At 37.8% G+C, this 13,084-nt stretch overlaps 2 pseudogenes; one reads left to right on the forward strand and one right to left on the reverse strand.

The window, feature by feature from the left end:
- The window catches only part of LOC125996148 (histone H4-like), a 267,502-nt pseudogene that overhangs the window by 173,057 nt on the left and 81,361 nt on the right, over positions 1-13,084 (forward strand).
- On the reverse strand, positions 9,933-10,892 carry LOC125995872 (putative olfactory receptor 2B8; annotated as a pseudogene).

The following is a 13,084-nucleotide window of genomic DNA, read 5'->3' on the forward strand; positions in this document are numbered from 1 at the left end:
ATAATAAGTAAATAATAATTTACACCATTAGTTCCATAAATCCAGCTGATATTAACTTACTTTTATTTATTACCAAAATAGAAGGGATTATAGAGTTAATTTATTATCTATAGCTCTATTTCCTCCACGTATACATAGCTGCCTTTTTTGGGGGGGATCAGGGGATATTCCTGTGCTTTTCTTCAATGCATTTGTAGCTTTGGGTCTCACATCCAAATCCTTATTTTCCAGCGTATAAGACGACCCTTCAACCCATGAAAAACTTCCTAAAAGTCAGGAGTCATTTTATATGCCGGTAAATGGCATGCTGAAACTTATTCCAGCTTCAGGGACAAGTGATCCGCCCCCTCTTAATTTTAAGAGGAAGTTTTACTTTTAGGAAGTTTTTTATGGGTTGAAGGGTCGTCTTATATGCTGTAAAATATGGTAAAACATTCCTTTAATAAAACATATTTATAGCATAAGTCATTACAGCAATGAGTAGAATAGCTCAGATTTAAAATCATCTTAGGTGTCTAATGACCTGAGTAGATTAAGAAGATGTAGTACATATAGACACACACAATGGAATAAATACTGTGAAACTTCTAGGAACAATGATATCATGCAATTTGCTTGGATGGAACAGGTAGGTACTATTTTAAGTGAAAAAATAAAACAGAGAAAAGGAATGACACAAAATTAGTCCACTAAGAATTGGACAAAGGAATGCAAATGTGAGTGCCTACATGAAAAAATGTAGAAATATTAGAAAAAATGCTCCACAACATTAATCATCATCATGCAAATCAAATGAACAATAAGGTAACATCTCACACCACAGAGAATGGCAAACATTACAAAGAACAAGAACAACCAGTGCTGGTGTGTAGATGTGGGAAGAAAGAGATTCTTGTTCACTTCTGGTAGGAATGCCATCTAGTCCAGCCTTTCTGGAAAACAATATGGATATCCCTTTAAAAAAAACCCTGTAAATTAAGCTTTCTTATGATAGATAATAGAGATACACCCTAGTAACACAAAAACATAATAATAATAATGCCCTCTGCACTCCTATGTTCGTCGTAGCACTGTTTACAATAGCCAGAATCTGGAAGCATCCCAGATGCCCGACAACAGATGAGTGACTAAAGAAACGGTGGTAAATATGCACAAAGGAATACTATGCAGCCATCAGGAAAAAAATAAAGTCATAAAATTTGCTCATACATGAATAGACTTGGAGATTATTATACTGAGAGAAATGAGTCAGAGGGTGTTAGGTTACATGTTATTTTACCTAAAACAAAGACCATCCCTGGTTTCTTTGTATGTTTGTTTAAGACTTGGATTTACCTCAAAACAGACATTGTCTTACTTGTAAACCTGAGTGGGACTAGATCAGGATAGCCTGAGCTCTGTCCTTACTGCCCCACCCAGGGGTGATCTGTACTCATTAAAAAAAAAACAAAAAAAAAAAAAAACGACCATGCTGGCATGCAGCTTGATGGAGATATGACTTAGAATGTTTCACCTTCAGCCTAGTCTGGATTATTTCATGTGCGACCCTACTTTAGACTCATTCACCTAAGGTTGGAGATACAGCACGTGGGGTGATTTTACATGAGGGGAAGAGATAAATATAGAATAATCTCACTCATCTGTGGGATATAAGAAAAATAAAAGACAATGTGGGGACAACATCCAGAGACAACAGAGATGAGTATTAGAAAGATAAGTCCATGGTAGGAAGCTTGTCACAAAGATTAGAGTAGATAGGTCTACTATAAAAATGGCATGTATGACACCTCTTCATTAATAGTAGTGCAAACCACATAGTCAAAAAAAGAGAGTAGAGAGCAAGTCAAGTAGAATGCCTGTCTCAGAAGTGGGGGGCAGGAGTTGAAGGGGGAAGAAGGCATCAGGAAGATTAAGAGAGAAATGGTTGACATTTGTAGAGGAAATGTGCACAGGTAAAGGTTGTTGTGCATTGTATGACTGTAACTCAATCATAAACAACCATCTATGGGGGAAAAGTAGCATGAACAACTTGTAGCCATGATGTTTAAATAAAAAATTATAAAACAATAAAAATAAATGGAGATGCCTAAACCTCCCCACCCCTTGATACCTTCAGAGCATTCTTGAGATAATGTGGAGTTTATAAAAGGTAAGAAATTGAAAGCAGAAGTAAGAAGAGGCAGACAGAAAGAAGGAGGTATTTGGAAGACATGGGTCAAGGGCTTGGGTAGTGCAGAGATGCTGTAATAGCCAACCATGGTAAATCCATGGTTTCTTTAGTTTCTTTAGTCACTGAAAGCATGAGATTCAAACAACAAACTAACTTAAAAATGTGTCTGTCGAGGTGATAGGCTGGGGGTTGAAGGGAATCTGGGAGTACTAGAGTGAAGGAAGATGACTCTGGTTATAGAATTGGTACTTGAATACTGTACTAGGGGTCCTCAAACTTTTTAAACAGGGGTCCAGTTCACTGTCCCTCAGACCATTGGAAGGTCTGACTATAGTAAATACAAAACTTATGAACGAATTCTTATGCACACTGCATATATCTTATTTTGCAATGAAGAAACAAAACAGATACAAATACAATATGTGGCCCGTGGGCCATAGTTTGAGGACCACTGCTTGAACTCAACAGTGGTTGACTTTGTAAATCACAGTTCTTTAATCACAAAATTATTTTTAACAGAACATTTGTCATGAGCATGCCCACCTCAGAGTGTCATGACCCAACACGGTGTGTGTGAGTTGGCAGGCTAGGGAGCTACAAGGTCATGGCTGAGTTCCTATAATTATCCAGACACCATGTCTTTATCTGAACCATGTCAAAACTTGAACCTCTATGGATATAAACACTGTTCCTGAAATTAAAAATGCAGAAAGGCCAGGATCGAAACTTCAAAATAAACTTATGCTGCATCTGAGCTTGAGTCTATGGCAGAAGTCAAAGGCAGAAGTCAGATTCCATTTTCCTAGGAGGCTCTTCTTTGATACTCATAAATCATAATTGAATACAAGTTCTTTTATGATGAGATCAATATTACTTAGTTTGGGCTTAATGTTGATTTTTCTATGAATATGTATTTACTTATTCTTTATATTTTCTTCTTGTAATCAGATAAGCTCAGATAACATGATATCTTGGAAATTGTTTGGTTTATTTTTGAGGCCACATCCAGCAATGTTTCTGCTGAATCTTGGCTCTAAGCACAGAATTGACTCCTGAGGCTCACAGTACTTTATGGGGATTGAACACAGGTTGGCCACTTGTAAGGCACGTTCTTACACATTGTAGGATCTCTCTTGCTCCAACCTGTGATATTTTGGATACAATCATCCATTCTATCTATTTCTAAATGTAACTGAGTTGAAATCATATGAGCTATTTCACAAATGGGAAGTAGAAAGGCCTTGATTAATCAATGACTGAATCAAAGAATTGGACAAATAGTAAGAAGAGCTGGAGAGTAAGTTAAGGGGTCAAAGACACTGGACTTGCTTTTGGTAATTGGGTAGAGTATTATATGATTTAAGTCATGCACTATTTAGTCACAAAAATGTGCTCCAAAGACTTGTTTTTTCTTCTTGGATCACTGGTCAAGGTGCAAATAAGCAATCGTTTGGTGCTGGGGGTTAAATCCAGGGTTCCTATCCTGTGCGTCATCTCCCATATCCACCCTCAAAAGTCATTTAAAAAGAGAAGAATATGGCTGTCAGAGTTAAATCATTATATTTCACATTCTTGCAACCTTGAAAAACCCCACTACCTATGCTGTGAAAATTGAAGGTATGATTCTTGCTGGTAGGCTAAGTAATTCCATGTATGTCCTCATGAAAAATCAATGCTAGACATTATGATTGACAAAATAAAGAGGACTAATTTCTGAATGGTTTGATTGAGATTCAATGTAGAAACCATTTCCTTAACCCTATAATTTGTATTTTCAGAAAATAGCGAAATCATTCTATAAAAGACTTAAACATAGATGACACTTTTTATAAATGGTCATGATCAAATTCTACAATATTAATACTTAATACACAGTTTCAATGGTCCAGACTCTCAACTGTGTCTTTATAATATGTACTTAATGTCCTCTTGCAAGTAGAAATAAAATAATAATCCCAAAAGAGAAAAAATATTAAAAATAATGCAGTTTAGGGCCGGAGAAATAGCACAGTGGCGTTTGCCTTCTATGCAGTCGATCCAGGACCTAAGGTGCTTGGTTTGAATCCCAGGGTTCCATATGGTCCCCCGTGCCTGCCAGGAGATATTTCTGAGTAGATAGCCAGGAGTAACCCCTGAGCACAGGTGGATGTGGCCCAAAAACAAATAAAAAATAATAATAATAATGCAGTTTAAAAGTATAATTATCATGACAATGTTCTGGGGACAAGTTTTTAGACTCTCTAGAAACTGAAATGGATTCATTAGATTACATTTTTAAACCCTTATTCTTACAATTAGACTACAAAAGGGAATTCTATTGACAACTGTTAGTAGAAATCGCATAAAGATACACATCTTAAGTATTCTGGCATTCAAACCCATTTTATTAAAGTATCTTTCTCACACAGTCATCAAGCCATAGGTCTTCCAAAACAATTTGCTCATCGCTTCCTTCACATCCTTGTTCCGCAGGGTATAGATTAGAGGGTTCATCATGGGGATTAAAATGCCATAAAGGAGAGACGTGAACTTGCCCCGATCCTGAGAGTAGTTGTTGCTGGGCTAGAGATAAGCATAGATGCATATGTCATAGAACAGAGACACAGGATGAGGTGGGAGCCACATGTCCCAAAGGCTTTTCGCTTCCCTGCTGCAGACTTGATTCTCAAGATGGCCTTCAAGATCCGACCATAGGAGAACAGGATTAATAAAATGGATCCAAGAAGAATAATGACACTGGCAAAGAACAGCTGAGACTCAAAACTACTGATATCAACACAGGCAAGCTTGAGCAATGAAGGAATTTCACAACAATAATGGTCTATTTTATTTCTCCTACAAAGTGGTAAAAGAAAGATGAGCACAAAAAGATGAGGCACTTGTTTGACATGATGGATTTATATTTGATTCCTAGCACCTCAGGTGGTCATATAGCCCTGCCAGGAATATACAGTAGTAAGAGCCTGTGGCTAGCAAAGAGGTCCTTACTCCTAGCAAAGGGCCAGAACTAAGCCCGGGACACCTCTGGATGTGGTTTCAAAAGCAAATTAATAAAATCAGTGAAAGTAACATTCATCCACTGTCAGTGGGAGGAATGTTGTCTGGTTCAAATCCCCCCACCTCCAATGGGATCTTCAACCAGTAGGAAGATTTCTCGGTAAATTAAAAACAGAGCTGCCATAAATTTCACTTATGGATATTTACTGCCAGGACATAAAAAATGTTCATTCAATAAAACATACTCACAACATTAGTATTTGTAGCAATCAGTACAATAGGACTAAAAATCAACTCAGGTGTCCAGTGACAGAGGAGTAGATTATGAAGATGTAATATATATACACAATGGAATAAATACTTTTTAACTTCAAGGAACAGTGATATCATGCAATTTGCTTGGATGGAACAGATCGGTACTATTTTAAGTGAAAAATAAAACAGAGGGACCAGAGCAGTAGCGCAGTGGCTTGCCTTGCACTCAGCTGACTCAGGATAGACCCTGGTTCGATACCTGGCATCCCATATAGTCTCCCAAGCCAGGAGAAATTTCTGAGTGCATAGCCAGGAATAACCCCTTAGCATCACCAGGTGTGGCCCCAAAACATCATCATCATCATCGTCATCATCATCATCATCATCATAAAACAGTAAATGTATAGACACAGAATGAGTCCACTAATAATTAAACAAAGAAATAAATGCAAATGTGGATGCTTACATGAAAAAATATAAAACAAATGTTCCAGATCACTAATCGTCATAATGCAAATCAAAACAACAATAAGGCACACATCACAAAAAACTGGAACAACCAGTGCTGGCATGGATGTGGGAAGAAAGGGATTCTCATTCACTGCTGGTAAGAATGTCCATCTAGTTCAGCCTTTCTGGAAAACAATAGTGATATTCCTTTAAAAAACTGTAAATTGAGTTCTTTTATGATCCAGCAATACCACTCCTAGAGATACACCCTAGTAACACAAAAACATAATACAAAAATTCTCTCTGTACTACTATGTTATTATAGCACTATTCACAATAGCCAGAATCTAGAAGCAACCCAGGTGCCTGACAACAGATGTGTGGCTAAAAAAACTGTGGTACATATGCACAATGGAATAGTGTGCAGTTGTTAATAAAAATTTAAATCATAAAACTTGCTAATACATGGATAGATATGGAGATGGTTATGCTGAGAGAAATCACTCAGAGGGTGTTAGATTACACTTTATTTTACCTAAAACAAAGGCCATCCCAGGTTCCTTTGTACGTTTGTTTAATACTTGGATTTACCCCAAAACAGAGATTGTCTTACTTGTAAACTTGGGTGGGACTGGATCAGGATAGCCTGCTTGGCATGCAGCTTGATGGACATATGACTTAGAGCTTTTCACCCTCAGCCTAGTCTGCATTATTTCATATGCGACCCTGCTTTAGACTTGTTCACCTTGGGTTGGAGATATGGCACATGGGGTGATTTTACAAGAGGGAAAGAGATAAATATAGAATAATCTCACTCATCTGTGAGATATAAGGAAAATAAAAGACAGTGTGGGACAATATCCAGAGACAACAGAGATGAGTTTTAGAAGGACCAGTTCATGATAGGAAGCTTGACACGAAGAGTGGAGAGTGCAGTTAGAGTAGATCGGTCTACTATAAAAGTGACCCTTTCATTAACAGTAGTGCAAACCACATAGTCAAAAAAGAAAAGAGTGAGTAGAGAGCAAGTGACATACAATGCCTGTCCCAGAAGCGTGTGTGTGTGTGTGTGTGTGTGTGTGTGTGTGTGTGTGTGTGTGTATGAAGGTGGGGGAGAAGAGGCTATCAGAGAGCTTAAGAGGGAAACTGTTGACACTGGTGGAGGAAAATGTGCACTGTAAAGGTTGCTGTACATTGTATGACTGTAAATCAATCTTGAACAACTATCTATGGGGGATAAAACTATAGCATGAAAACTTGTAACCATGATGCTTAAATTAAAAAATTATAAAAACAGGGGCCGGGGGCCGGAGAGATAGCATGGAGGTAAGGCGTTTGCCTTTCATGCAGGAGGTCATCGGTTCGAATCCCGGCGCCCCATATGGTCCCCTGTGCCTGCCAGGAGCAATTTCTGAGCCTGGAGCCAGGAATAACCCCTGAGCACTGCCAGGTGTGACCCAAAAACCAAAAAAAAAAAAAAAAAAAAAAACAGGGGCCGGGCGGTGGCGCTGGAGGTAAGGTGCCTGCCTTACCTGCGCTAGCCTAGGAGACGGACCGCGGTTCGATCCCCCGGCGTCCCATATGGTCCCCCAAGCCAGGAGCGACTTCTGAGCGCATAGCCAGGAGTAACCCCTGAGCGTTACCGGGAGTGGCCCAAAAACCAAAAAAAAAAAAAAAAATTATAAAAACAATAAAAATAAATGGAGATGCCTAAACCTCCCCACCCCTTGATACTTAGAGCTCCCTTGAGATTATATGGAGAATAGAGAAGATAAAAAATGGAAAGAAGGGACCAGAGAGATAACATGGAGATAGGGCGTTTGCCTTCCATGTGGAAGAACGGTGGTTCAAATCTCGGCATCCCATATGGTTCCTGAAGCCTGCCAGGGGACATTTTCTGAGCGTAGAGCTAGGAATAACCTCTGAATGCAGTAGGGAGTAACCAAAAAAAAAACCAACCAAACAAACAAACAAAAAGAAATGGAAAGAAGTAAGAGGCAGACAGAAAGCAAAGGGTGGTTGGCAGGTAGGGGTCAAGGGCTTGGGGAGTGGAGAGGAGCGGTATAGCCAACAATGGCATCCACGACCCTGAAAACATGAGATTCAATTTACAACAAGCTAACGTAAAAACGTGTCTGTCAAGATGATGGGCTGGGAGTTTGGAGGGAAACTTGGAATACTAGAGTGAAGGAAGCTGACACTGGTCATGGGATTGGAGCTTGACTACTGTATATCTAAAACTCAAGAAATGGCTGACTTTGTAAATCATAGTATTTAATCATGAAATTGTTTGAACATATATTTGTGATGAGCATGGCCGCCCCAGAAAGTCATGACCCAGCACGGTGTGTGTGAGCTGGCAGGCTAGGGACCTACAAGGTCATAACTGAGTTCCTGGCATTCTCCAGATACCATGTCTTAATCTGAACTCAAACCTATATTTTCTGGCATGTGATGCAAGTCGTGTCAAAACTTGAACCTCTATGACTATAAATACCGTTCATGAAATTAAACATGCACAAAGGCCAGGATCAAAACTTCTAAATAAACTTATGCTTCATGTGCGCTTGAGTTGATGGCATAGGAATCTAGGGCAGAGGTGAGATCCCATGTTTTCTCCTATGCTCTTACTGGATAATCAAAAGTGATAATTGAATACGAGCTCTTTTATGATGAGATCAGTTTTTCTTAGTATAAGCTTATGATAAGTTCATATGAATATGTATTTTACTTATTCTTTTACTTATTTTCTTTTAGTGACTCATTAAACTACAGATAACATATGTTGGAGGTTGTTTGGTTTGGTTTTGAGGCCCCATTCAGCAGTGTTTCTGCTGATTCCTGCCTCTGAGCTCAGAATTGACTCCAACAGGCTCACAGTTCCATGTGGGAGAATTAAACACAGTTTGGACACATGCAAGGCACTTTCTTACACATTGTAGAATCTCTCTTGTCCCAACCTGTGATATTTTGGATAGAATGGTCCATTCGACCTATTTCTAAATGTAACTGAGTTGAAATCATGAGATCTTTCACAAATAGGAAGTAGAAAGGCCCTGATTAACCAATAACTAAATCAAAGAATTTGAAAAATAATAAGAAGAGCTGGAGAGTTAAGTAAAGGGGTCAAAGACAATGGACTTGCTTTTGGTAATTGTGTAGACTATGATATGATTTAAGTCGTGCATTATTCAGTCACTATAATGTGCTCCAAAGACTTATTTTTTCCTTCTTGGACAACTGGCCAAGGTGAAAATAAGGAATCATTTGGTGCTGGGGGTTAAAATTCTGGGCTCCTGACCTGTGGGTCATCTCCCAGGTCCGCTCTCAAAAGTCATTGAAAAGGGTAGAATATGGCTATCAAACAAATTAAACAATTATATATTTCACAATGTTGTTCCTCTAGCTATGTATTAAAATTGCAAAAAAAAAAAAAAAAAACCTCACTGTCTGTATTATTACAATTGAAGGTACATTGTTGCTGGCAGAACTCAGTGATTCCAAGTCACCATTATGCGAAATTAATACTAAGTTTATGATTATAATAAAAGAGATCTAATTTTGAATGGCTTGATTAAGATTCATTGTAGAAAAACATTTCCTTATAAAAACATTTCCTTGTATTTTTGGAAAATAGCCAAATCATTCTGTGATGATAATTAAACATAGCCAACATTGACTTTTTTAAGTCATAATTAATTGCTACAATATTAATGTTTGATGCATTTCAACTGTCCAGATTCTGAGCTGTATATACTTCACAGTATGTACTTAATGTCCTCTTGCAAGTAGAAATAAAACAATAGTGCCAAAAGAAAAATATATATAAATAATAAAGTTAATATAGTTTAAAAGAATAAATATAATGACAATGTTCTGGGACAAGTTTCCAGTCTCTCTATAAAATGAAATGAATCCATGGGCTTCATTTTTACTCCTTATTCTTACAAGTAGACCACAAAAGAGGGAATTCCATTGACAGTGGAATTTGGGGATGATGCATAAAGATACACATCTTAAAGACTCTGGCATGCAGAACCTTTACATTAAAGTGTCTTTCTCACACAGTCATCAAACCATAAACCTTCCCAAACACTTTCCTCATTGCTCCCTTCACATCCTTGTTCCGCAAGGTATAGATTAGGGGGTTCATCATGGGGATAAAAATGCCATAAAGGAGAGACGTGAACTTGCCCCGGTCCTGTGAATAGTTGTTGCTGGGCTGCAGATAAGCATAGATGGCTGTCCCATAGAACAGAGACACCACGATGAAGTGGGAGCCACATGTCCCAAAGGCTTTTCGCTTCCCTGCTGCAGACTTGATTCTCAAGATGGCCCTCACGATCCGACCATAGGAGAATAGGATTAATGAAACAGGTATAAGAAGAACAACAACACTGGCAAAAAACATCTCAGACTCCGTACTACTGGTGTCAACACAGGCAAGCTTGATAATTGCAGGGATCTCACAGAGGAAATGGTCTAATTTGTTTCTCCCACAAAGTGGCAACAGGAAGATGAGCACTGTCTGCACTAAAGAGTTGGAAAAACCAAAGATCCATGAGGCAGAAGCCATCAGACCACACAGACGAGAATGCATGATGACAGTGTAGTGGAGGGGCCTGCACACAGCAGCATAGCGGTCAAATGCCATGACTCCTAAGAGCATGCATTCCGTGCAGCCCAAGCCTAAAAAGATGTACAGCTGAGCCACACAGCCAGCAAAGGAGATAGATTTGTCCGCTCTGCTGACATTAAACAGGAACTGAGGAACAGTGCTGGTAATGTAACACAAGTCCAGAAAGCTTAGGTTGGATAGAAAGAAGTACATTGGGGTGTGGAGATTGGGATCCAGGTAGGACAGTGCAATGATGGTGGTGTTGCCCAGCAAAGTGAAGATATAGAGGATTAAAAGTACCACAAAGAGGATTAGTTCCAGTTGAGGCCTGTCATAGAATCCCAATAGGATGAACCCAGTGAAGGAACTTCCGTTTTTTTGTTCCATCATTTGTCAATTCATGTCTCCTGTCAAGATAAAGTATTTGATGATTTTTATAAAGGATCTTCAGGACTGAGAATGTAGCTTTAGTAACAATGCATATAACCAGAATATGCAATGCCCTGGGTTTCGATCTCTGGCACACATTGCTAACCACTAACAATGTAACCCCCCAGAACACAAGAAAGGACAATCACCAATAACAGTGAGGAGGGTCATCTATCATAGAAAGTTTTGGCCTTGGGACAATAGTACAATGGGAAGGGCATTCGCCTTGCATGTAGCTGATTTAGAATGGATACACAGACCCCATAAGGTTTCCAAAGCTCCACGTTCTTCCAAGCCCACAGATCTCTTATGCAGAGCCAATAATAAAACCGGAGCACAACCAGGTGTGAACCATCTATAGTTAACTATCTATATAAATTAGTGATAACTTATTATAAGTAGCATCTTATACTGACAGTTATATTTTGTCAAAAGAAGTGTAATCAGGGCCGGAGAGATAGCATGGAAGCAAGGCGTTTGCCTTTCATGCAGAACGTCATTGGTTCAAACCCTGGCGACCCATATGGTCCCCCGTGCCTGCCAGGGGCTATTTCTGAGCAGATAGCCAGGAGTAACCCCTGAGCACCGCCGGGTGTGGCCCAAAACAAAACAAAACAAAACTAAAAGAGAATTTGAAGTGAAAGAAGTGTAATCATTGGCATTTTATATAAAAATTAACAGTAGAAATTTATTATTAAATACATGACATGAAATACATTTTAGACTGAGTTTAGTAAAATTTAATGTCCATAAGCCATATGTCTATTTTAAAGAAAATGGAAATGATAAGATTATGCAAAGCAATTTCTGAAAAAATTAGGAGGTACAGAGAAAAAGTTTTTAATGTTTATCTTACAGCAAAAAAAATCAATTTTATTTTAAAATAAAATAAAACATTTTAAATATTCACTTAAAACTATAAATGTATGACTTACAATAAACTCACACTGGGCTTAAATTACATACAAAATATTTCTTGGAAGATTATGCACCTGTAAGAAAAGATTAAATCATGCATGGAGTTCACTGCAAAGTAGATAGAACTGGAGGGTGTCATGTTAAGCAAATTAATGCAAAGAGAAAAGGACAAATAAATATCTGATATCACTTATCTGTGAAACAGAGACAAAGCATATGGACTGACAGCACTGAACCATGACTGGACATACCCAGTTACTGTGCCAGAAGAGAACACATGAAAGGTGTAATACGAGCATTGTTGAAAGCTAGTTGGCTTTAGATGGTGATAAACAAAATAATATTATACCTTGAATTTTTCTATCTTAAAGCCGTAAATGTCAACAGTATTTAACTATCCAACTGCTAATAATACATTTTAACATATATGTCTATAATTAATGGTGTTTATATGCATAACTTTAACATTTTCCTCTTTGCTCTACCTAATCCACTATGTTTTTAGAGCTACCCCGATCTTTTCATGGTATTTGAAAGCATATACTCTGACAGAACCTGAAAATACTTCCATAATTAATCATTACATTCACTATCGCCCTCAAGATGCCTGAAGCTACTATAGAAGTTTAGGACAAACATTCATGGACCTTACAGAGTTGCTTTGAAATATAAATCCAATATTCAGTACCGAACACCATTTTTCTGATTTTCTTTTCATGGAGACTTATCACAGGTTACTGATAGGAATTTTTGATAGAGGTGAGATTACAGCCTTTGAAAATGTTATATATGTAAACATGTCTTAATTTATCCATTGTGTGATCTAGGTTGAAAAGTACACATCATTTTGCTTTCTAAGATAAAGTGGCTCAACAGAGAAATGTACAAGATTAAAAAAAAAAAGATACAGTGTAAAATCAATGGCATTTCAAAGAAATATAAGTAATAGTTAAAGAAAATATAAAGAAATGAACATGTATGACATTATAGCATCATAAAATTTATTTTAAAAAGACATCCCCCAACATTAGTAAATTTCCTATGTGTCTCTTTCTAGGAATTCCTTATAAGAATTAGTTATACAGTCTAGTATTCTCATAGTGTTATGAGTGAAGTAATTTTTAATTATTCAAAGGATAATTAAAATATTAATCAGGTCGGGTATAGCTCTTTAGTATGTAAAACTTGTACAATATTGACTAATATGTATGTAAAAAAAGCTCTAAAGTAAAAAAGTTGAAGTCGAA

This window comes from Suncus etruscus, chromosome 18, assembly GCF_024139225.1.
Source record: "Suncus etruscus isolate mSunEtr1 chromosome 18, mSunEtr1.pri.cur, whole genome shotgun sequence".
Taxonomy (NCBI): domain Eukaryota; kingdom Metazoa; phylum Chordata; class Mammalia; order Eulipotyphla; family Soricidae; genus Suncus; species Suncus etruscus.